This window comes from Copadichromis virginalis, linkage group LG17, assembly GCF_057382275.1.
Source record: "Copadichromis virginalis isolate Kocher_CV1m ecotype Utaka linkage group LG17, C_Virginalis_male_GT1.1, whole genome shotgun sequence".
In the NCBI taxonomy this organism is placed as follows: domain Eukaryota; kingdom Metazoa; phylum Chordata; class Actinopteri; order Cichliformes; family Cichlidae; genus Copadichromis; species Copadichromis virginalis.
In genome coordinates this window covers 23,399,857-23,426,174 of record NC_140634.1, presented here as the reverse complement: position 1 = coordinate 23,426,174, position 26,318 = coordinate 23,399,857, and the positions used below count along the sequence as shown (strand labels likewise).

The window sequence follows — 26,318 nt, the reverse complement described above, 5'->3', positions numbered from 1 at the left end:
GGTCACTGATTTCCAGGTTGAGTGTCTCCTGCTCCTGCCTATGTTTAACGGCCTGCTCTTCAAGCTGATTTTGAGCTGCTAGGAGCTGTTTCTGGAGCATCTCAATCTGCTCTTGCTGAATCCTACATTTGAGCTCAAATTCAGCCTCCTTAGAGGACTTCAGTCCTACAGAGTCAGTGTGTGAAGCCTCTGTGGTTGGAGTGGCAGACTCCACACACTGCTCTGTGGTAGGGTGGCTGATTTGGTCCTGCAGGGTAGCAATCACCTCATCCAATATGACCATAGCTTCATTGTCACTCACGAGAGTGTCTGTCTCACTGATGTCATAGGGCTTATTACTAGAAGCCTCTTCCAGCTGCTCTATGAGGCCTTTGATTGTTTCCTCGTGATTTTGCTCGTTCTCGTGAATTTCTTCACGAAGTTTGTTCACCTGAAGCTGGTGATAAGAGGCCCTCTTGTTTGCACCTACCATTTTACAGTAAAGGTCGTTCTGATGGTGTTGGGAGGCTTCCAGTTGGTGTCTGAGAGCAGCAATCTCGTGCCAGGGATTAAACGGGGGTCTAAATGTGGGAATGGGTTGATATTCCCAAGTCCCTCCATTAGGCACAGGGTTTGGTCTGCTGGGGTTCTTCCCATTTCTCTCTCTCTCCATGTCCTCCTTTGCATTTGAAATGGGGAGCATTTCTTCATTTTTTGGGTTTGCTCCATCAGCCGTGCTGTTTTGAGCTTCAAGAAGAGCCCGGGCATATGCCCGAGTAATTGCTCTTCTTGGTTCTTCAGCCACTCTTTTCTGTTTTTGCTTTTTTGGTTTCTTTGGTTTCACAACCGTTTCCTTTGGTGGTTGTGCCACAGGAGACTTTTTAGTATTTGGTTGTGCGGCTTTATCAACCTCAGGTTTTGGTGTGATGACCATTTCTATTTTTGCTTCTGCCATTGTAGATGCGTCAGCGTGTGCGTGTGCGTTTCTCTGCGTCCGCCTTGTCTTTGTTTTAACAACCAGGTTGCTTTGTGTTTCTGCCATCCGAGATCCACTAAAGTCGGTTGAACGTCTCCCCTATTTATAGGGTTTTCCAGTAGAATGTGCACTGTGACATCACAGGCTGTTCCTGTGATGCGCTGTTCCTTTGAAGTGCCATGATTGGAACAATTCAAAATAAAATGCCCACAAACCTAATGTAAAGGAAAGGCTTTTATTTTGTAGCACATACTGAATTAACACTATAAAAGCTACTCTACAGGAATTGCAGTAAAAAATAGGCATAATAATTTCTTTCATAATTTAAACAAGGACAGGTAGAAAACGTTCATATTTAGTGAAAGATATTTATTAACATTATCCAATGAGAGTTACTGAATGTCTGTAGGCAGTGAGATCTTGGTGGTTGATGAGGCTACAGAATGTCATCTATGTTTGGTTTTAAATTCAGTTTCAATGCTGAATCTAAGAAACAACAGACTGCAGAGGGAGACTTTAATAGAGGTTTACTAACTCTTACTATCATATACATTGTGGAAAAATCTGTCTTTATTTAGCATAATATATTTGTTATAAGCACTAAATATGTTTTATGATTAACTGATGAACACTAACGTACCAAGCTGAAACTTCAGCTCACCAGTCAGCAGCTTATATTCACAAAAAACAGATAAATCTGCGATCCATGCAACTCTAACCAGCCAACAAAAACATGTGTTCATAATACAAAACAAGTTTACTTTGTGAAATGTTAAAAGGTACAAAAAATAAAACAATATGTTTTCAAGACTTTTTCACAAGTTCCTATATCTCACTGAAATGTTACTCTGTAGCTGATTTCTCGTATTTTAAGTGTGATGAGAAATTTTGACTAGAAACAAGACAAATATACTTGATAAGAGTTTGAGTTTTTGCAGTGTATATGCAGCTGATTGATTTGGTCTTTAACCAACATGGAATCATTTATGTTGGGCAGCTGTGGCTATGTGTACTAATCAGTGCTTCAGTCCACACGTCAAAGGGCAAGATACTGAACCTTCGATTGTCCCCAATGCATTTGGGTGTGAATGAAATGTATGACTATGACTTCTAGTTCAAAAAGGGCTATTTATGTATTTAAGTCCAGTTGTTGCTCATTCACTGTTACCTTGAACGAGTCATGCTATCACCACTCTGTGTAACAGATATTTCCTATATAAGCAAATATGTTTTACACTATTTACCTACTGAAATGAAATGACTGAATGTATCAAACATACATTTTGCTCTTACTTCACATTTTAATATTTTTAATGATAACATTATTAGGTTTTTAATGTCCCTTACTGCAGAATAAAGATTTCTTATGAAAGTTTGGTTTTGTTTTGTTTTTATCTTTAGCTCCATTCTAAGAAAATGACCAGTTTCAAGTGTCCTCAGTGTAGGACACATACAGGATGCCATGCTGAAATGTAAAGCACTTACAATAGAAGCCACCAGAAACAAATTATTCCAGCCTAATTGATGACATTTATGGCATTTGTTTTCTGTGCTGACTGATATGCTGCTCAGTGCTTTGCTGCCTGCTTTTAAATCAGATGTCACTCTGAACATAAACACAAGCTACATGTGATGTCTCTGATGTGTATCTGTTTCTACCCGTGCTGATGCTAGCATGACTAAAGCTAGCCAAGCAGCAGTAAATATGTGAAGTAAGGCAGAAGGATATACTCATCAAACAAACAGGATCATAAGAATATAAAACCACGAGCACTACAAATGTAACAGAAATATGTTGACATAAAATGGCATGTTATTTGAAATCTACACGAAACAATGACACAACTACTTTTTTTCAATTTTTTCAATTTATTTATTTTTTACCAATTGTCCAAATTAGTCTGTGATTGGCCTTAGTGTGACAGAAATCATATTTATATACAACTAAATATGACTCAGCAAACATGTTTTAAATGGATGATTCCTCACTTGATGACGAATGATCCATTTCCATATTTGCTGAGTCTTAAATTTGATGTCAGTGAACTTTTCAGTGGTTGGTGTTAAAAAAAAGCCCCCAAATCCCCTATGAGCAAGCACTTGGCGACAGTGGAGAGGAAAAACTCCCTCTTAATAGGGAGAAACCTCTGACAGAACCGGGCTCAGGAAGGGGTGGCCTTCTGTCTTGACCAAGAGGGGTTCAAATGTTCACTGACAATTTAGTTGTATATAAATATGATTTTTAGGACTTGATGTTGACACCAATTATGTGAAATTGGGGACGCGCACAGTTCCGCTTCTTCTTGTTCTTCTTCTTCCTTGGCGGAATCTCTGGCAGGCTCTTGACTTCAGTCTTGAGTTCAGCCACCTTGACATTGAGCATTTTCTGTTTGTCTTGTACACTTTGCAAAGATTCCTGTACAGAAAATGCAGCTGACTCTTCTTTTTCTATCTTCTGTTGTTCTGTGGTGTCTTTTTCTTTCTGAGGCTCCTGCAGAGACCTTGCAGTGGATGGCAGTGAGTCCTCTTTTTCCATCTTGTCCTGTTCTCCAGTCTCGTTTTCTTTCGGAAGCTCAAATTTGTGCATTTCATTTGCAGCAGTGGAATTTTGTTCTTTGTGCTGCTGTGGGATTTTAAGTGAGGAAGCTTTGGCCCCTTTCAGCTCTCGCTCCAGAGACTCTAGCTTCAAATCATGAAGGGCCTTGTTGGGGCAGAGCTGGGATTTCAGGTCACTGATTTCCAGGTTGAGTGTCTCCTGCTCCTGCCTATGTTTAACGGCCTGCTCTTCAAGCTGATTTTGAGCTGCTAGGAGCTGTTTCTGGAGCATCTCAATCTGCTCTTGCTGAATCCTACATTTGAGCTCAAATTCAGCCTCCTTAGAGGACTTCAGTCCTACAGAGTCAGTGTGTGAAGCCTCTGTGGTTGGAGTGGCAGACTCCACACACTGCTCTGTGGTAGGGTGGCTGATTTGGTCCTGCAGGGTAGCAATCACCTCATCCAATATGACCATAGCTTCATTGTCACTCACGAGAGTGTCTGTCTCACTGATGTCATAGGGCTTATTACTAGAAGCCTCTTCCAGCTGCTCTATGAGGCCTTTGATCGTTTCCTCGTGATTTTTCTCGTTCTCGTGAATTTCTTCACGAAGTTTGTTCACCTGAAGCTGGTGATAAGAGGCCCTCTTGTTTGCACCTACCATTTTACCGTAAAGGTCGTTCTGATGGTATTGGGAGGCTTCCAGTTGGTGTCTGAGAGCAGCAATCTCGTGCCAGGGATTAAACGGGGGTCTAAATGTGGGAATGGGTTGATACTCCCAAGTCCCTCCATTAGGCACAGGGTTTGGTCTGCTGGGGTTCTTCCCATTTCTCTCTCTCTCCATGTCCTCCTTTGCATTTGAAATGGGGAGCATTTCTTCATTTTTTGGGTTTGCTCCATCAGCCGTGCTGTTTTGAGCTTCAAGAAGAGCCCGGGCATATGCCCGAGTAATTGCTCTTCTTGGTTCTTCAGCCACTCTTTTCTGTTTTTGCTTTTTTTGTTTCTTTGGTTTCACAACCGTTTCCTTTGGTGGTTGTGCCACAGGAGACTTTTTAGTATTTGGTTGTGCGGCTTTATCAACCTCAGGTTTTGGTGTGATGACCATTTCTATTTTTGCTTCTGCCATTGTAGATGCGTCAGCGTGTGCGTGTGCGTTTCTCTGCGTCCGCCTTGTCTTTGTTTTAACAACCAGGTTGCTTTGTGTTTCTGCCATCTGAGATCCACTAAAGTCGGTTGAACGTCTCCCCTATTTATAGGGTTTTCCAGTAGAATGTGCACTGTGACATCACAGGCTGTTCCTGTGATGCGCTGTTCCTTTGAAGTGCCATGATTGGAACAATTCAAAATAAAATGCCCACAAACCTAATGTAAAGGAAAGGCTTTTATTTTGTAGCACATACTGAATTAACACTATAAAAGCTACTCTACAGGAATTGCAGTAAAAAATAGGCATAATAATTTCTTTCATAATTTAAACAAGGACAGGTAGAAAACGTTCATATTTAGTGAAAGATATTTATTAACATTATCCAATGAGAGTTACTGAATGTCTGTAGGCAGTGAGATCTTGGTGGTTGATGAGGCGACAGAATGTCATCTATGTTTGGTTTTAAATTCAGTTTCAATGCTGAATCTAAGAAACAACAGACTGCAGAGGGAGACTTTAATAGAGGTTTACTAACTCTTACTATCATATACATTGTGGAAAAATCTGTCTTTATTTAGCATAATATATTTGTTATAAGCACTAAATATGTTTTATGATTAACTGATGAACACTAACGTACCAAGCTGAAACTTCAGCTCACCAGTCAGCAGCTTATATTCACAAAAAACAGATAAATCTGCGATCCATGCAACTCTAACCAGCCAACAAAAACATGTGTTCATAATACAAAACAAGTTTACTTTGTGAAATGTTAAAAGGTACAAAAAATAAAACAATATGTTTTCAAGACTTTTTCACAAGTTCCTATATCTCACTGAAATGTTACTCTGTAGCTGATTTCTCGTATTTTAAGTGTGATGAGAAATTTTGACTAGAAACAAGACAAATATACTTGATAAGAGTTTGAGTTTTTGCAGTGTATATGCAGCTGATTGATTTGGTCTTTAACCAACATGGAATCATTTATGTTGGGCAGCTGTGGCTATGTGTACTAATCAGTGCTTCAGTCCACACGTCAAAGGGCAAGATACTGAACCTTCGATTGTCCCCAATGCATTTGGGTGTGAATGAAATGTATGACTATGACTTCTAGTTCAAAAAGGGCTATTTATGTATTTAAGTCCAGTTGTTGCTCATTCACTGTTACCTTGAACGAGTCATGCTATCACCACTCTGTGTAACAGATATTTCCTATATAAGCAAATATGTTTTACACTATTTACCTACTGAAATGAAATGACTGAATGTATCAAACATACATTTTGCTCTTACTTCACATTTTAATATTTTTAATGATAACATTATTAGGTTTTTAATGTCCCTTACTGCAGAATAAAGATTTCTTATGAAAGTTTGGTTTTGTTTTGTTTTTATCTTTAGCTCCATTCTAAGAAAATGACCAGTTTCAAGTGTCCTCAGTGTAGGACACATACAGGATGCCATGCTGAAATGTAAAGCACTTACAATAGAAGCCACCAGAAACAAATTATTCCAGCCTAATTGATGACATTTATGGCATTTGTTTTCTGTGCTGACTGATATGCTGCTCAGTGCTTTGCTGCCTGCTTTTAAATCAGATGTCACTCTGAACATAAACACAAGCTACATGTGATGTCTCTGATGTGTATCTGTTTCTACCCGTGCTGATGCTAGCATGACTAAAGCTAGCCAAGCAGCAGTAAATATGTGAAGTAAGGCAGAAGGATATACTCATCAAACAAACAGGATCATAAGAATATAAAACCACGAGCACTACAAATGTAACAGAAATATGTTGACATAAAATGGCATGTTATTTGAAATCTACACGAAACAATGACACAACTACTTTTTTTCAATTTTTTCAATTTATTTATTTTTTACCAATTGTCCAAATTAGTCTGTGATTGGCCTTAGTGTGACAGAAATCATATTTATATACAACTAAATATGACTCAGCAAACATGTTTTAAATGGATGATTCCTCACTTGATGACGAATGATCCATTTCCATATTTGCTGAGTCTTAAATTTGATGTCAGTGAACTTTTCAGTGGTTGGTGTTAAAAAAAAGCCCCCAAATCCCCTATGAGCAAGCACTTGGCGACAGTGGAGAGGAAAAACTCCCTCTTAATAGGGAGAAACCTCTGACAGAACCGGGCTCAGGAAGGGGTGGCCTTCTGTCTTGACCAAGAGGGGTTCAAATGTTCACTGACAATTTAGTTGTATATAAATATGATTTTTAGGACTTGATGTTGACACCAATTATGTGAAATTGGGGACGCGCACAGTTCCGCTTCTTCTTGTTCTTCTTCTTACTTGGCGGATTCTCTGGCAGGCTCTTGACTTCAGTCTTGAGTTCAGCCACCTTGACATTGAGCATTTTCTGTTTGTCTTGTACACTTTGCAAAGATTCCTGTACAGAAAATGCAGCTGACTCTTCTTTTTCTATCTTCTGTTGTTCTGTGGTGTCTTTTTCTTTCTGAGGCTCCTGCAGAGACCTTGCAGTGGATGGCAGTGAGTCCTCTTTTTCCATCTTGTCCTGTTCTCCAGTCTCGTTTTCTTTCGGAAGCTCAAATTTGTGCATTTCATTTGCAGCAGTGGAATTTTGTTCTTTGTGCTGCTGTGGGATTTTAAGTGAGGAAGCTTTGGCCCCTTTCAGCTCTCGCTCCAGAGACTCTAGCTTCAAATCATGAAGGGCCTTGTTGGGGCAGAGCTGGGATTTCAGGTCACTGATTTCCAGGTTGAGTGTCTCCTGCTCCTGCCTATGTTTAACGGCCTGCTCTTCAAGCTGATTTTGAGCTGCTAGGAGCTGTTTCTGGAGCATCTCAATCTGCTCTTGCTGAATCCTACATTTGAGCTCAAATTCAGCCTCCTTAGAGGACTTCAGTCCTACAGAGTCAGTGTGTGAAGCCTCTGTGGTTGGAGTGGCAGACTCCACACACTGCTCTGTGGTAGGGTGGCTGATTTGGTCCTGCAGGGTAGCAATCACCTCATCCAATATGACCATAGCTTCATTGTCACTCACGAGAGTGTCTGTCTCACTGATGTCATAGGGCTTATTACTAGAAGCCTCTTCCAGCTGCTCTATGAGGCCTTTGATCGTTTCCTCGTGATTTTTCTCGTTCTCGTGAATTTCTTCACGAAGTTTGTTCACCTGAAGCTGGTGATAAGAGGCCCTCTTGTTTGCACCTACCATTTTACCGTAAAGGTCGTTCTGATGGTATTGGGAGGCTTCCAGTTGGTGTCTGAGAGCAGCAATCTCGTGCCAGGGATTAAACGGGGGTCTAAATGTGGGAATGGGTTGATATTCCCAAGTCCCTCCATTAGGCACAGGGTTTGGTCTGCTGGGGTTCTTCCCATTTCTCTCTCTCTCCATGTCCTCCTTTGCATTTGAAATGGGGAGCATTTCTTCATTTTTTGGGTTTGCTCCATCAGCCGTGCTGTTTTGAGCTTCAAGAAGAGCCCGGGCATATGCCCGAGTAATTGCTCTTCTTGGTTCTTCAGCCACTCTTTTCTGTTTTTGCTTTTTTGGTTTCTTTGGTTTCACAACCGTTTCCTTTGGTGGTTGTGCCACAGGAGACTTTTTAGTATTTGGTTGTGCGGCTTTATCAACCTCAGGTTTTGGTGTGATGACCATTTCTATTTTTGCTTCTGCCATTGTAGATGCGTCAGCGTGTGCGTGTGCGTTTCTCTGCGTCCGCCTTGTCTTTGTTTTAACAACCAGGTTGCTTTGTGTTTCTGCCATCTGAGATCCACTAAAGTCGGTTGAACGTCTCCCCTATTTATAGGGTTTTCCAGTAGAATGTGCACTGTGACATCACAGGCTGTTCCTGTGATGCGCTGTTCCTTTGAAGTGCCATGATTGGAACAATTCAAAATAAAATGCCCACAAACCTAATGTAAAGGAAAGGCTTTTATTTTGTAGCACATACTGAATTAACACTATAAAAGCTACTCTACAGGAATTGCAGTAAAAAATAGGCATAATAATTTCTTTCATAATTTAAACAAGGACAGGTAGAAAACGTTCATATTTAGTGAAAGATATTTATTAACATTATCCAATGAGAGTTACTGAATGTCTGTAGGCAGTGAGATCTTGGTGGTTGATGAGGCTACAGAATGTCATCTATGTTTGGTTTTAAATTCAGTTTCAATGCTGAATCTAAGAAACAACAGACTGCAGAGGGAGACTTTAATAGAGGTTTACTAACTCTTACTATCATATACATTGTGGAAAAATCTGTCTTTATTTAGCATAATATATTTGTTATAAGCACTAAATATGTTTTATGATTAACTGATGAACACTAACGTACCAAGCTGAAACTTCAGCTCACCAGTCAGCAGCTTATATTCACAAAAAACAGATAAATCTGCAATTCATGCAACTCTAACCAGCCAACAAAAACATGTGTTCATAATACAAAACAAGTTTACTTTGTGAAATGTTAAAAGGTACAAAAAATAAAACAATATGTTTTCAAGACTTTTTCACAAGTTCCTATATCTCACTGAAATGTTACTCTGTAGCTGATTTCTCGTATTTTAAGTGTGATGAGAAATTTTGACTAGAAACAAGACAAATATACTTGATAAGAGTTTGAGTTTTTGCAGTGTATATGCAGCTGATTGATTTGGTCTTTAACCAACATGGAATCATTTATGTTGGGCAGCTGTGGCTATGTGTACTAATCAGTGCTTCAGTCCACACGTCAAAGGGCAAGATACTGAACCTTCGATTGTCCCCAATGCATTTGGGTGTGAATGAAATGTATGACTATGACTTCTAGTTCAAAAAGGGCTATTTATGTATTTAAGTCCAGTTGTTGCTCATTCACTGTTACCTTGAACGAGTCATGCTATCACCACTCTGTGTAACAGATATTTCCTATATAAGCAAATATGTTTTACACTATTTACCTACTGAAATGAAATGACTGAATGTATCAAACATACATTTTGCTCTTACTTCACATTTTAATATTTTTAATGATAACATTATTAGGTTTTTAATGTCCCTTACTGCAGAATAAAGATTTCTTATGAAAGTTTGGTTTTGTTTTGTTTTTATCTTTAGCTCCATTCTAAGAAAATGACCAGTTTCAAGTGTCCTCAGTGTAGGACACATACAGGATGCCATGCTGAAATGTAAAGCACTTACAATAGAAGCCACCAGAAACAAATTATTCCAGCCTAATTGATGACATTTATGGCATTTGTTTTCTGTGCTGACTGATATGCTGCTCAGTGCTTTGCTGCCTGCTTTTAAATCAGATGTCACTCTGAACATAAACACAAGCTACATGTGATGTCTCTGATGTGTATCTGTTTCTACCCGTGCTGATGCTAGCATGACTAAAGCTAGCCAAGCAGCAGTAAATATGTGAAGTAAGGCAGAAGGATATACTCATCAAACAAACAGGATCATAAGAATATAAAACCACGAGCACTACAAATGTAACAGAAATATGTTGACATAAAATGGCATGTTATTTGAAATCTACACGAAACAATGACACAACTACTTTTTTTCAATTTTTTCAATTTATTTATTTTTTACCAATTGTCCAAATTAGTCTGTGATTGGCCTTAGTGTGACAGAAATCATATTTATATACAACTAAATATGACTCAGCAAACATGTTTTAAATGGATGATTCCTCACTTGATGACGAATGATCCATTTCCATATTTGCTGAGTCTTAAATTTGATGTCAGTGAACTTTTCAGTGGTTGGTGTTAAAAAAAAGCCCCCAAATCCCCTATGAGCAAGCACTTGGCGACAGTGGAGAGGAAAAACTCCCTCTTAATAGGGAGAAACCTCTGACAGAACCGGGCTCAGGAAGGGGTGGCCTTTTGTCTTGACCAAGAGGGGTTCAAATGTTCACTGACAATTTAGTTGTATATAAATATGATTTTTAGGACTTGATGTTGACACCAATTATGTGAAATTGGGGACGCGCACAGTTCCGCTTCTTCTTGTTCTTCTTCTTACTTGGCGGATTCTCTGGCAGGCTCTTGACTTCAGTCTTGAGTTCAGCCACCTTGACATTGAGCATTTTCTGTTTGTCTTGTACACTTTGCAAAGATTCCTGTACAGAAAATGCAGCTGACTCTTCTTTTTCTATCTTCTGTTGTTCTGTGGTGTCTTTTTCTTTCTGAGGCTCCTGCAGAGACCTTGCAGTGGATGGCAGTGAGTCCTCTTTTTCCATCTTGTCCTGTTCTCCAGTCTCGTTTTCTTTCGGAAGCTCAAATTTGTGCATTTCATTTGCAGCAGTGGAATTTTGTTCTTTGTGCTGCTGTGGGATTTTAAGTGAGGAAGCTTTGGCCCCTTTCAGCTCTCGCTCCAGAGACTCTAGCTTCAAATCATGAAGGGCCTTGTTGGGGCAGAGCTGGGATTTCAGGTCACTGATTTCCAGGTTGAGTGTCTCCTGCTCCTGCCTATGTTTAACGGCCTGCTCTTCAAGCTGATTTTGAGCTGCTAGGAGCTGTTTCTGGAGCATCTCAATCTGCTCTTGCTGAATCCTACATTTGAGCTCAAATTCAGCCTCCTTAGAGGACTTCAGTCCTACAGAGTCAGTGTGTGAAGCCTCTGTGGTTGGAGTGGCAGACTCCACACACTGCTCTGTGGTAGGGTGGCTGATTTGGTCCTGCAGGGTAGCAATCACCTCATCCAATATGACCATAGCTTCATTGTCACTCACGAGAGTGTCTGTCTCACTGATGTCATAGGGCTTATTACTAGAAGCCTCTTCCAGCTGCTCTATGAGGCCTTTGATCGTTTCCTCGTGATTTTTCTCGTTCTCGTGAATTTCTTCACGAAGTTTGTTCACCTGAAGCTGGTGATAAGAGGCCCTCTTGTTTGCACCTACCATTTTACCGTAAAGGTCGTTCTGATGGTATTGGGAGGCTTCCAGTTGGTGTCTGAGAGCAGCAATCTCGTGCCAGGGATTAAACGGGGGTCTAAATGTGGGAATGGGTTGATATTCCCAAGTCCCTCCATTAGGCACAGGGTTTGGTCTGCTGGGGTTCTTCCCATTTCTCTCTCTCTCCATGTCCTCCTTTGCATTTGAAATGGGGAGCATTTCTTCATTTTTTGGGTTTGCTCCATCAGCCGTGCTGTTTTGAGCTTCAAGAAGAGCCCGGGCATATGCCCGAGTAATTGCTCTTCTTGGTTCTTCAGCCACTCTTTTCTGTTTTTGCTTTTTTGGTTTCTTTGGTTTCACAACCGTTTCCTTTGGTGGTTGTGCCACAGGAGACTTTTTAGTATTTGGTTGTGCGGCTTTATCAACCTCAGGTTTTGGTGTGATGACCATTTCTATTTTTGCTTCTGCCATTGTAGATGCGTCAGCGTGTGCGTGTGCGTTTCTCTGCGTCCGCCTTGTCTTTGTTTTAACAACCAGGTTGCTTTGTGTTTCTGCCATCTGAGATCCACTAAAGTCGGTTGAACGTCTCCCCTATTTATAGGGTTTTCCAGTAGAATGTGCACTGTGACATCACAGGCTGTTCCTGTGATGCGCTGTTCCTTTGAAGTGCCATGATTGGAACAATTCAAAATAAAATGCCCACAAACCTAATGTAAAGGAAAGGCTTTTATTTTGTAGCACATACTGAATTAACACTATAAAAGCTACTCTACAGGAATTGCAGTAAAAAATAGGCATAATAATTTCTTTCATAATTTAAACAAGGACAGGTAGAAAACGTTCATATTTAGTGAAAGATATTTATTAACATTATCCAATGAGAGTTACTGAATGTCTGTAGGCAGTGAGATCTTGGTGGTTGATGAGGCTACAGAATGTCATCTATGTTTGGTTTTAAATTCAGTTTCAATGCTGAATCTAAGAAACAACAGACTGCAGAGGGAGACTTTAATAGAGGTTTACTAACTCTTACTATCATATACATTGTGGAAAAATCTGTCTTTATTTAGCATAATATATTTGTTATAAGCACTAAATATGTTTTATGATTAACTGATGAACACTAACGTACCAAGCTGAAACTTCAGCTCACCAGTCAGCAGCTTATATTCACAAAAAACAGATAAATCTGCAATTCATGCAACTCTAACCAGCCAACAAAAACATGTGTTCATAATACAAAACAAGTTTACTTTGTGAAATGTTAAAAGGTACAAAAAATAAAACAATATGTTTTCAAGACTTTTTCACAAGTTCCTATATCTCACTGAAATGTTACTCTGTAGCTGATTTCTCGTATTTTAAGTGTGATGAGAAATTTTGACTAGAAACAAGACAAATATACTTGATAAGAGTTTGAGTTTTTGCAGTGTATATGCAGCTGATTGATTTGGTCTTTAACCAACATGGAATCATTTATGTTGGGCAGCTGTGGCTATGTGTACTAATCAGTGCTTCAGTCCACACGTCAAAGGGCAAGATACTGAACCTTCGATTGTCCCCAATGCATTTGGGTGTGAATGAAATGTATGACTATGACTTCTAGTTCAAAAAGGGCTATTTATGTATTTAAGTCCAGTTGTTGCTCATTCACTGTTACCTTGAACGAGTCATGCTATCACCACTCTGTGTAACAGATATTTCCTATATAAGCAAATATGTTTTACACTATTTACCTACTGAAATGAAATGACTGAATGTATCAAACATACATTTTGCTCTTACTTCACATTTTAATATTTTTAATGATAACATTATTAGGTTTTTAATGTCCCTTACTGCAGAATAAAGATTTCTTATGAAAGTTTGGTTTTGTTTTGTTTTTATCTTTAGCTCCATTCTAAGAAAATGACCAGTTTCAAGTGTCCTCAGTGTAGGACACATACAGGATGCCATGCTGAAATGTAAAGCACTTACAATAGAAGCCACCAGAAACAAATTATTCCAGCCTAATTGATGACATTTATGGCATTTGTTTTCTGTGCTGACTGATATGCTGCTCAGTGCTTTGCTGCCTGCTTTTAAATCAGATGTCACTCTGAACATAAACACAAGCTACATGTGATGTCTCTGATGTGTATCTGTTTCTACCCGTGCTGATGCTAGCATGACTAAAGCTAGCCAAGCAGCAGTAAATATGTGAAGTAAGGCAGAAGGATATACTCATCAAACAAACAGGATCATAAGAATATAAAACCACGAGCACTACAAATGTAACAGAAATATGTTGACATAAAATGGCATGTTATTTGAAATCTACACGAAACAATGACACAACTACTTTTTTTCAATTTTTTCAATTTATTTATTTTTTACCAATTGTCCAAATTAGTCTGTGATTGGCCTTAGTGTGACAGAAATCATATTTATATACAACTAAATATGACTCAGCAAACATGTTTTAAATGGATGATTCCTCACTTGATGACGAATGATCCATTTCCATATTTGCTGAGTCTTAAATTTGATGTCAGTGAACTTTTCAGTGGTTGGTGTTAAAAAAAAGCCCCCAAATCCCCTATGAGCAAGCACTTGGCGACAGTGGAGAGGAAAAACTCCCTCTTAATAGGGAGAAACCTCTGACAGAACCGGGCTCAGGAAGGGGTGGCCTTCTGTCTTGACCAAGAGGGGTTCAAATGTTCACTGACAATTTAGTTGTATATAAATATGATTTTTAGGACTTGATGTTGACACCAATTATGTGAAATTGGGGACGCGCACAGTTCCGCTTCTTCTTGTTCTTCTTCTTACTTGGCGGATTCTCTGGCAGGCTCTTGACTTCAGTCTTGAGTTCAGCCACCTTGACATTGAGCATTTTCTGTTTGTCTTGTACACTTTGCAAAGATTCCTGTACAGAAAATGCAGCTGACTCTTCTTTTTCTATCTTCTGTTGTTCTGTGGTGTCTTTTTCTTTCTGAGGCTCCTGCAGAGACCTTGCAGTGGATGGCAGTGAGTCCTCTTTTTCCATCTTGTCCTGTTCTCCAGTCTCGTTTTCTTTCGGAAGCTCAAATTTGTGCATTTCATTTGCAGCAGTGGAATTTTGTTCTTTGTGCTGCTGTGGGATTTTAAGTGAGGAAGCTTTGGCCCCTTTCAGCTCTCGCTCCAGAGACTCTAGCTTCAAATCATGAAGGGCCTTGTTGGGGCAGAGCTGGGATTTCAGGTCACTGATTTCCAGGTTGAGTGTCTCCTGCTCCTGCCTATGTTTAACGGCCTGCTCTTCAAGCTGATTTTGAGCTGCTAGGAGCTGTTTCTGGAGCATCTCAATCTGCTCTTGCTGAATCCTACATTTGAGCTCAAATTCAGCCTCCTTAGAGGACTTCAGTCCTACAGAGTCAGTGTGTGAAGCCTCTGTGGTTGGAGTGGCAGACTCCACACACTGCTCTGTGGTAGGGTGGCTGATTTGGTCCTGCAGGGTAGCAATCACCTCATCCAATATGACCATAGCTTCATTGTCACTCACGAGAGTGTCTGTCTCACTGATGTCATAGGGCTTATTACTAGAAGCCTCTTCCAGCTGCTCTATGAGGCCTTTGATCGTTTCCTCGTGATTTTTCTCGTTCTCGTGAATTTCTTCACGAAGTTTGTTCACCTGAAGCTGGTGATAAGAGGCCCTCTTGTTTGCACCTACCATTTTACCGTAAAGGTCGTTCTGATGGTATTGGGAGGCTTCCAGTTGGTGTCTGAGAGCAGCAATCTCGTGCCAGGGATTAAACGGGGGTCTAAATGTGGGAATGGGTTGATATTCCCAAGTCCCTCCATTAGGCACAGGGTTTGGTCTGCTGGGGTTCTTCCCATTTCTCTCTCTCTCCATGTCCTCCTTTGCATTTGAAATGGGGAGCATTTCTTCATTTTTTGGGTTTGCTCCATCAGCCGTGCTGTTTTGAGCTTCAAGAAGAGCCCGGGCATATGCCCGAGTAATTGCTCTTCTTGGTTCTTCAGCCACTCTTTTCTGTTTTTGCTTTTTTGGTTTCTTTGGTTTCACAACCGTTTCCTTTGGTGGTTGTGCCACAGGAGACTTTTTAGTATTTGGTTGTGCGGCTTTATCAACCTCAGGTTTTGGTGTGATGACCATTTCTATTTTTGCTTCTGCCATTGTAGATGCGTCAGCGTGTGCGTGTGCGTTTCTCTGCGTCCGCCTTGTCTTTGTTTTAACAACCAGGTTGCTTTGTGTTTCTGCCATCTGAGATCCACTAAAGTCGGTTGAACGTCTCCCCTATTTATAGGGTTTTCCAGTAGAATGTGCACTGTGACATCACAGGCTGTTCCTGTGATGCGCTGTTCCTTTGAAGTGCCATGATTGGAACAATTCAAAATAAAATGCCCACAAACCTAATGTAAAGGAAAGGCTTTTATTTTGTAGCACATACTGAATTAACACTATAAAAGCTACTCTACAGGAATTGCAGTAAAAAATAGGCATAATAATTTCTTTCATAATTTAAACAAGGACAGGTAGAAAACGTTCATATTTAGTGAAAGATATTTATTAACATTATCCAATGAGAGTTACTGAATGTCTGTAGGCAGTGAGATCTTGGTGGTTGATGAGGCGACAGAATGTCATCTATGTTTGGTTTTAAATTCAGTTTCAATGCTGAATCTAAGAAACAACAGACTGCAGAGGGAGACTTTAATAGAGGTTTACTAACTCTTACTATCATATACATTGTGGAAAAATCTGTCTTTATTTAGCATAATATATTTGTTATAAGCACTAAATATGTTTTATGATTAACTGATGAACACTAACGTACCAAGCTGAAACTTCAGCTCACCAGTCAGCAGCTTATATTCACAAAAAACAGATAAATCTGCGATCCATGCAACTCTAACCAGCCAACAAAAACATGTGTTCATAATACAAAACAAGTTTACTTTGTGAAATGTTAAAAGGTACAAAAAATAAAACAATATGTTTTCAAGACTTTTTCACAAGTTCCTATATCTCACTGAAATGTTACTCTGTAGCTGATTTCTCGTATTTTAAGTGTGATGAGAAATTTTGACTAGAAACAAGACAAATATACTTGATAAGAGTTTGAGTTTTTGCAGTGTATATGCAGCTGATTGATTTGGTCTTTAACCAACATGGAATCATTTATGTTGGGCAGCTGTGGCTATGTGTACTAATCAGTGCTTCAGTCCACACGTCAAAGGGCAAGATACTGAACCTTCGATTGTCCCCAATGCATTTGGGTGTGAATGAAATGTATGACTATGACTTCTAGTTCAAAAAGGGCTATTTATGTATTTAAGTCCAGTTGTTGCTCATTCACTGTTACCTTGAACGAGTCATGCTATCACCACTCTGTGTAACAGATATTTCCTATATAAGCAAATATGTTTTACACTATTTACCTACTGAAATGAAATGACTGAATGTATCAAACATACATTTTGCTCTTACTTCACATTTTAATATTTTTAATGATAACATTATTAGGTTTTTAATGTCCCTTACTGCAGAATAAAGATTTCTTATGAAAGTTTGGTTTTGTTTTGTTTTTATCTTTAGCTCCATTCTAAGAAAATGACCAGTTTCAAGTGTCCTCAGTGTAGGACACATACAGGATGCCATGCTGAAATGTAAAGCACTTACAATAGAAGCCACCAGAAACAAATTATTCCAGCCTAATTGATGACATTTATGGCATTTGTTTTCTGTGCTGACTGATATGCTGCTCAGTGCTTTGCTGCCTGCTTTTAAATCAGATGTCACTCTGAACATAAACACAAGCTACATGTGATGTCTCTGATGTGTATCTGTTTCTACCCGTGCTGATGCTAGCATGACTAAAGCTAGCCAAGCAGCAGTAAATATGTGAAGTAAGGCAGAAGGATATACTCATCAAACAAACAGGATCATAAGAATATAAAACCACGAGCACTACAAATGTAACAGAAATATGTTGACATAAAATGGCATGTTATTTGAAATCTACACGAAACAATGACACAACTACTTTTTTTCAATTTTTTCAATTTATTTATTTTTTACCAATTGTCCAAATTAGTCTGTGATTGGCCTTAGTGTGACAGAAATCATATTTATATACAACTAAATATGACTCAGCAAACATGTTTTAAATGGATGATTCCTCACTTGATGACGAATGATCCATTTCCATATTTGCTGAGTCTTAAATTTGATGTCAGTGAACTTTTCAGTGGTTGGTGTTAAAAAAAAGCCCCCAAATCCCCTATGAGCAAGCACTTGGCGACAGTGGAGAGGAAAAACTCCCTCTTAATAGGGAGAAACCTCTGACAGAACCGGGCTCAGGAAGGGGTGGCCTTCTGTCTTGACCAAGAGGGGTTCAAATGTTCACTGACAATTTAGTTGTATATAAATATGATTTTTAGGACTTGATGTTGACACCAATTATGTGAAATTGGGGACGCGCACAGTTCCGCTTCTTCTTGTTCTTCTTCTTACTTGGCGGATTCTCTGGCAGGCTCTTGACTTCAGTCTTGAGTTCAGCCACCTTGACATTGAGCATTTTCTGTTTGTCTTGTACACTTTGCAAAGATTCCTGTACAGAAAATGCAGCTGACTCTTCTTTTTCTATCTTCTGTTGTTCTGTGGTGTCTTTTTCTTTCTGAGGCTCCTGCAGAGACCTTGCAGTGGATGGCAGTGAGTCCTCTTTTTCCATCTTCTCCTGTTCTCCAGTCTCGTTTTCTTTCGGAAGCTCAAATTTGTGCATTTCATTTGCAGCAGTGGAATTTTGTTCTTTGTGCTGCTGTGGGATTTTAAGTGAGGAAGCTTTGGCCCCTTTCAGCTCTCGCTCCAGAGACTCTAGCTTCAAATCATGAAGGGCCTTGTTGGGGCAGAGCTGGGATTTCAGGTCACTGATTTCCAGGTTGAGTGTCTCCTGCTCCTGCCTATGTTTAACGGCCTGCTCTTCAAGCTGATTTTGAGCTGCTAGGAGCTGTTTCTGGAGCATCTCAATCTGCTCTTGCTGAATCCTACATTTGAGCTCAAATTCAGCCTCCTTAGAGGACTTCAGTCCTACAGAGTCAGTGTGTGAAGCCTCTGTGGTTGGAGTGGCAGACTCCACACACTGCTCTGTGGTAGGGTGGCTGATTTGGTCCTGCAGGGTAGCAATAACCTCATCCAATATGACCATAGCTTCATTGTCACTCACGAGAGTGTCTGTCTCACTGATGTCATAGGGCTTATTACTAGAAGCCTCTTCCAGCTGCTCTATGAGGCCTTTGATCGTTTCCTCGTGATTTTTCTCGTTCTCGTGAATTTCTTCACGAAGTTTGTTCACCTGAAGCTGGTGATAAGAGGCCCTCTTGTTTGCACCTACCATTTTACCGTAAAGGTCGTTCTGATGGTATTGGGAGGCTTCCAGTTGGTGTCTGAGAGCAGCAATCTCGTGCCAGGGATTAAACGGGGGTCTAAATGTGGGAATGGGTTGATATTCCCAAGTCCCTCCATTAGGCACAGGGTTTGGTCTGCTGGGGTTCTTCCCATTTCTCTCTCTCTCCATGTCCTCCTTTGCATTTGAAATGGGGAGCATTTCTTCATTTTTTGGGTTTGCTCCATCAGCCGTGCTGTTTTGAGCTTCAAGAAGAGCCCGGGCATATGCCCGAGTAATTGCTCTTCTTGGTTCTTCAGCCACTCTTTTCTGTTTTTGCTTTTTTGGTTTCTTTGGTTTCACAACCGTTTCCTTTGGTGGTTGTGCCACAGGAGACTTTTTAGTATTTGGTTGTGCGGCTTTATCAACCTCAGGTTTTGGTGTGATGACCATTTCTATTTTTGCTTCTGCCATTGTAGATGCGTCAGCGTGTGCGTGTGCGTTTCTCTGCGTCCGCCTTGTCTTTGTTTTAACAACCAGGTTGCTTTGTGTTTCTGCCATCTGAGATCCACTAAAGTCGGTTGAACGTCTCCCCTATTTATAGGGTTTTCCAGTAGAATGTGCACTGTGACATCACAGGCTGTTCCTGTGATGCGCTGTTCCTTTGAAGTGCCATGATTGGAACAATTCAAAATAAAATGCCCACAAACCTAATGTAAAGGAAAGGCTTTTATTTTGTAGCACATACTGAATTAACACTATAAAAGCTACTCTACAGGAATTGCAGTAAAAAATAGGCATAATAATTTCTTTCATAATTTAAACAAGGACAGGTAGAAAACGTTCATATTTAGTGAAAGATATTTATTAACATTATCCAATGAGAGTTACTGAATGTCTGTAGGCAGTGAGATCTTGGTGGTTGATGAGGCTACAGAATGTCATCTATGTTTGGTTTTAAATTCAGTTTCAATGCTGAATCTAAGAAACAACAGACTGCAGAGGGAGACTTTAATAGAGGTTTACTAACTCTTACTATCATATACATTGTGGAAAAATCTGTCTTTATTTAGCATAATATATTTGTTATAAGCACTAAATATGTTTTATGATTAACTGATGAACACTAACGTACCAAGCTGAAACTTCAGCTCACCAGTCAGCAGCTTATATTCACAAAAAACAGATAAATCTGCAATTCATGCAACTCTAACCAGCCAACAAAAACATGTGTTCATAATACAAAACAAGTTTACTTTGTGAAATGTTAAAAGGTACAAAAAATAAAACAATATGTTTTCAAGACTTTTTCACAAGTTCCTATATCTCACTGAAATGTTACTCTGTAGCTGATTTCTCGTATTTTAAGTGTGATGAGAAATTTTGACTAGAAACAAGACAAATATACTTGATAAGAGTTTGAGTTTTTGCAGTGTATATGCAGCTGATTGATTTGGTCTTTAACCAACATGGAATCATTTATGTTGGGCAGCTGTGGCTATGTGTACTAATCAGTGCTTCAGTCCACACGTCAAAGGGCAAGATACTGAACCTTCGATTGTCCCCAATGCATTTGGGTGTGAATGAAATGTATGACTATGACTTCTAGTTCAAAAAGGGCTATTTATGTATTTAAGTCCAGTTGTTGCTCATTCACTGTTACCTTGAACGAGTCATGCTATCACCACTCTGTGTAACAGATATTTCCTATATAAGCAAATATGTTTTACACTATTTACCTACTGAAATGAAATGACTGAATGTATCAAACATACATTTTGCTCTTACTTCACATTTTAATATTTTTAATGATAACATTATTAGGTTTTTAATGTCCCTTACTGCAGAATAAAGATTTCTTATGAAAGTTTGGTTTTGTTTTGTTTTTATCTTTAGCTCCATTCTAAGAAAATGACCAGTTTCAAGTGTCCTCAGTGTAGGACACATACAGGATGCCATGCTGAAATGTAAAGCACTTACAATAGAAGCCACCAGAAACAAATTATTCCAGCCTAATTGATGACATTTATGGCATTTGTTTTCTGTGCTGACTGATATGCTGCTCAGTGCTTTGCTGCCTGCTTTTAAATCAGATGTCACTCTGAACATAAACACAAGCTACATGTGATGTCTCTGATGTGTATCTGTTTCTACCCGTGCTGATGCTAGCATGACTAAAGCTAGCCAAGCAGCAGTAAATATGTGAAGTAAGGCAGAAGGATATACTCATCAAACAAACAGGATCATAAGAATATAAAACCACGAGCACTACAAATGTAACAGAAATATGTTGACATAAAATGGCATGTTATTTGAAATCTACACGAAACAATGACACAACTACTTTTTTTCAATTTTTTCAATTTATTTATTTTTTACCAATTGTCCAAATTAGTCTGTGATTGGCCTTAGTGTGACAGAAATCATATTTATATACAACTAAATATGACTCAGCAAACATGTTTTAAATGGATGATTCCTCACTTGATGACGAATGATCCATTTCCATATTTGCTGAGTCTTAAATTTGATGTCAGTGAACTTTTCAGTGGTTGGTGTTAAAAAAAAGCCCCCAAATCCCCTATGAGCAAGCACTTGGCGACAGTGGAGAGGAAAAACTCCCTCTTAATAGGGAGAAACCTCTGACAGAACCGGGCTCAGGAAGGGGTGGCCTTCTGTCTTGACCGAGAGGGCTTCAAATGTTCACTGACAATTTAGTTGTATATAAATATGATTTTTAGGACTTGATGTTGACACCAATTATGTGAAATTGGGGACGCGCACAGTTCCGCTTCTTCTTGTTCTTCTTCTTCCTTGGCGGAATCTCTGGCAGGCTCTTGACTTCAGTCTTGAGTTCAGCCACCTTGACATTGAGCATTTTCTGTTTGTCTTGTACACTTTGCAAAGATTCCTGTACAGAAAATGCAGCTGACTCTTCTTTTTCTATCTTCTGTTGTTCTGTGGTGTCTTTTTCTTTCTGAGGCTCCTGCAGAGACCTTGCAGTGGATGGCAGTGAGTCCTCTTTTTCCATCTTGTCCTGTTCTCCAGTCTCGTTTTCTTTCGGAAGCTCAAATTTGTGCATTTCATTTGCAGCAGTGGAATTTTGTTCTTTGTGCTGCTGTGGGATTTTAAGTGAGGAAGCTTTGGCCCCTTTCAGCTCTCGCTCCAGAGACTCTAGCTTCAAATCATGAAGGGCCTTGTTGGGGCAGAGCTGGGATTTCAGGTCACTGATTTCCAGGTTGAGTGTCTCCTGCTCCTGCCTATGTTTAACGGCCTGCTCTTCAAGCTGATTTTGAGCTGCTAGGAGCTGTTTCTGGAGCATCTCAATCTGCTCTTGCTGAATCCTACATTTGAGCTCAAATTCAGCCTCCTTAGAGGACTTCAGTCCTACAGAGTCAGTGTGTGAAGCCTCTGTGGTTGGAGTGGCAGACTCCACACACTGCTCTGTGGTAGGGTGGCTGATTTGGTCCTGCAGGGTAGCAATCACCTCATCCAATATGACCATAGCTTCATTGTCACTCACGAGAGTGTCTGTCTCACTGATGTCATAGGGCTTATTACTAGAAGCCTCTTCCAGCTGCTCTATGAGGCCTTTGATCGTTTCCTCGTGATTTTTCTCGTTCTCGTGAATTTCTTCACGAAGTTTGTTCACCTGAAGCTGGTGATAAGAGGCCCTCTTGTTTGCACCTACCATTTTACCGTAAAGGTCGTTCTGATGGTATTGGGAGGCTTCCAGTTGGTGTCTGAGAGCAGCAATCTCGTGCCAGGGATTAAACGGGGGTCTAAATGTGGGAATGGGTTGATATTCCCAAGTCCCTCCATTAGGCACAGGGTTTGGTCTGCTGGGGTTCTTCCCATTTCTCTCTCTCTCCATGTCCTCCTTTGCATTTGAAATGGGGAGCATTTCTTCATTTTTTGGGTTTGCTCCATCAGCCGTGCTGTTTTGAGCTTCAAGAAGAGCCCGGGCATATGCCCGAGTAATTGCTCTTCTTGGTTCTTCAGCCACTCTTTTCTGTTTTTGCTTTTTTGGTTTCTTTGGTTTCACAACCGTTTCCTTTGGTGGTTGTGCCACAGGAGACTTTTTAGTATTTGGTTGTGCGGCTTTATCAACCTCAGGTTTTGGTGTGATGACCATTTCTATTTTTGCTTCTGCCATTGTAGATGCGTCAGCGTGTGCGTGTGCGTTTCTCTGCGTCCGCCTTGTCTTTGTTTTAACAACCAGGTTGCTTTGTGTTTCTGCCATCTGAGATCCACTAAAGTCGGTTGAACGTCTCCCCTATTTATAGGGTTTTCCAGTAGAATGTGCACTGTGACATCACAGGCTGTTCCTGTGATGCGCTGTTCCTTTGAAGTGCCATGATTGGAACAATTCAAAATAAAATGCCCACAAACCTAATGTAAAGGAAAGGCTTTTATTTTGTAGCACATACTGAATTAACACTATAAAAGCTACTCTACAGGAATTGCAGTAAAAAATAGGCATAATAATTTCTTTCATAATTTAAACAAGGACAGGTAGAAAACGTTCATATTTAGTGAAAGATATTTATTAACATTATCCAATGAGAGTTACTGAATGTCTGTAGGCAGTGAGATCTTGGTGGTTGATGAGGCTACAGAATGTCATCTATGTTTGGTTTTAAATTCAGTTTCAATGCTGAATCTAAGAAACAACAGACTGCAGAGGGAGACTTTAATAGAGGTTTACTAACTCTTACTATCATATACATTGTGGAAAAATCTGTCTTTATTTAGCATAATATATTTGTTATAAGCACTAAATATGTTTTATGATTAACTGATGAACACTAACGTACCAAGCTGAAACTTCAGCTCACCAGTCAGCAGCTTATATTCACAAAAAACAGATAAATCTGCGATCCATGCAACTCTAACCAGCCAACAAAAACATGTGTTCATAATACAAAACAAGTTTACTTTGTGAAATGTTAAAAGGTACAAAAAATAAAACAATATGTTTTCAAGACTTTTTCACAAGTTCCTATATCTCACTGAAATGTTACTCTGTAGCTGATTTCTCGTATTTTAAGTGTGATGAGAAATTTTGACTAGAAACAAGACAAATATACTTGATAAGAGTTTGAGTTTTTGCAGTGTATATGCAGCTGATTGATTTGGTCTTTAACCAACATGGAATCATTTATGTTGGGCAGCTGTGGCTATGTGTACTAATCAGTGCTTCAGTCCACACGTCAAAGGGCAAGATACTGAACCTTCGATTGTCCCCAATGCATTTGGGTGTGAATGAAATGTATGACTATGACTTCTAGTTCAAAAAGGGCTATTTATGTATTTAAGTCCAGTTGTTGCTCATTCACTGTTACCTTGAACGAGTCATGCTATCACCACTCTGTGTAACAGATATTTCCTATATAAGCAAATATGTTTTACACTATTTACCTACTGAAATGAAATGACTGAATGTATCAAACATACATTTTGCTCTTACTTCACATTTTAATATTTTTAATGATAACATTATTAGGTTTTTAATGTCCCTTACTGCAGAATAAAGATTTCTTATGAAAGTTTGGTTTTGTTTTGTTTTTATCTTTAGCTCCATTCTAAGAAAATGACCAGTTTCAAGTGTCCTCAGTGTAGGACACATACAGGATGCCATGCTGAAATGTAAAGCACTTACAATAGAAGCCACCAGAAACAAATTATTCCAGCCTAATTGATGACATTTATGGCATTTGTTTTCTGTGCTGACTGATATGCTGCTCAGTGCTTTGCTGCCTGCTTTTAAATCAGATGTCACTCTGAACATAAACACAAGCTACATGTGATGTCTCTGATGTGTATCTGTTTCTACCCGTGCTGATGCTAGCATGACTAAAGCTAGCCAAGCAGCAGTAAATATGTGAAGTAAGGCAGAAGGATATACTCATCAAACAAACAGGATCATAAGAATATAAAACCACGAGCACTACAAATGTAACAGAAATATGTTGACATAAAATGGCATGTTATTTGAAATCTACACGAAACAATGACACAACTACTTTTTTTCAATTTTTTCAATTTATTTATTTTTTACCAATTGTCCAAATTAGTCTGTGATTGGCCTTAGTGTGACAGAAATCATATTTATATACAACTAAATATGACTCAGCAAACATGTTTTAAATGGATGATTCCTCACTTGATGACGAATGATCCATTTCCATATTTGCTGAGTCTTAAATTTGATGTCAGTGAACTTTTCAGTGGTTGGTGTTAAAAAAAAGCCCCCAAATCCCCTATGAGCAAGCACTTGGCGACAGTGGAGAGGAAAAACTCCCTCTTAATAGGGAGAAACCTCTGACAGAACCGGGCTCAGGAAGGGGTGGCCTTCTGTCTTGACCAAGAGGGGTTCAAATGTTCACTGACAATTTAGTTGTATATAAATATGATTTTTAGGACTTGATGTTGACACCAATTATGTGAAATTGGGGACGCGCACAGTTCCGCTTCTTCTTGTTCTTCTTCTTACTTGGCGGATTCTCTGGCAGGCTCTTGACTTCAGTCTTGAGTTCAGCCACCTTGACATTGAGCATTTTCTGTTTGTCTTGTACACTTTGCAAAGATTCCTGTACAGAAAATGCAGCTGACTCTTCTTTTTCTATCTTCTGTTGTTCTGTGGTGTCTTTTTCTTTCTGAGGCTCCTGCAGAGACCTTGCAGTGGATGGCAGTGAGTCCTCTTTTTCCATCTTGTCCTGTTCTCCAGTCTCGTTTTCTTTCGGAAGCTCAAATTTGTGCATTTCATTTGCAGCAGTGGAATTTTGTTCTTTGTGCTGCTGTGGGATTTTAAGTGAGGAAGCTTTGGCCCCTTTCAGCTCTCGCTCCAGAGACTCTAGCTTCAAATCATGAAGGGCCTTGTTGGGGCAGAGCTGGGATTTCAGGTCACTGATTTCCAGGTTGAGTGTCTCCTGCTCCTGCCTATGTTTAACGGCCTGCTCTTCAAGCTGATTTTGAGCTGCTAGGAGCTGTTTCTGGAGCATCTCAATCTGCTCTTGCTGAATCCTACATTTGAGCTCAAATTCAGCCTCCTTAGAGGACTTCAGTCCTACAGAGTCAGTGTGTGAAGCCTCTGTGGTTGGAGTGGCAGACTCCACACACTGCTCTGTGGTAGGGTGGCTGATTTGGTCCTGCAGGGTAGCAATCACCTCATCCAATATGACCATAGCTTCATTGTCACTCACGAGAGTGTCTGTCTCACTGATGTCATAGGGCTTATTACTAGAAGCCTCTTCCAGCTGCTCTATGAGGCCTTTGATCGTTTCCTCGTGATTTTTCTCGTTCTCGTGAATTTCTTCACGAAGTTTGTTCACCTGAAGCTGGTGATAAGAGGCCCTCTTGTTTGCACCTACCATTTTACCGTAAAGGTCGTTCTGATGGTATTGGGAGGCTTCCAGTTGGTGTCTGAGAGCAGCAATCTCGTGCCA

The 26,318-nt window shown here is 39.8% G+C and overlaps 1 protein-coding gene across 1 annotated transcript in view; it reads left to right on the top strand.

Moving 5' to 3' along the window:
• tmcc3 (transmembrane and coiled-coil domain family 3) overlaps positions 1–26,318 on the top strand; it is a 112,449-nt gene that overhangs the window by 27,659 nt on the left and 58,472 nt on the right. The gene's annotated exons all lie outside the window — the stretch shown is intronic.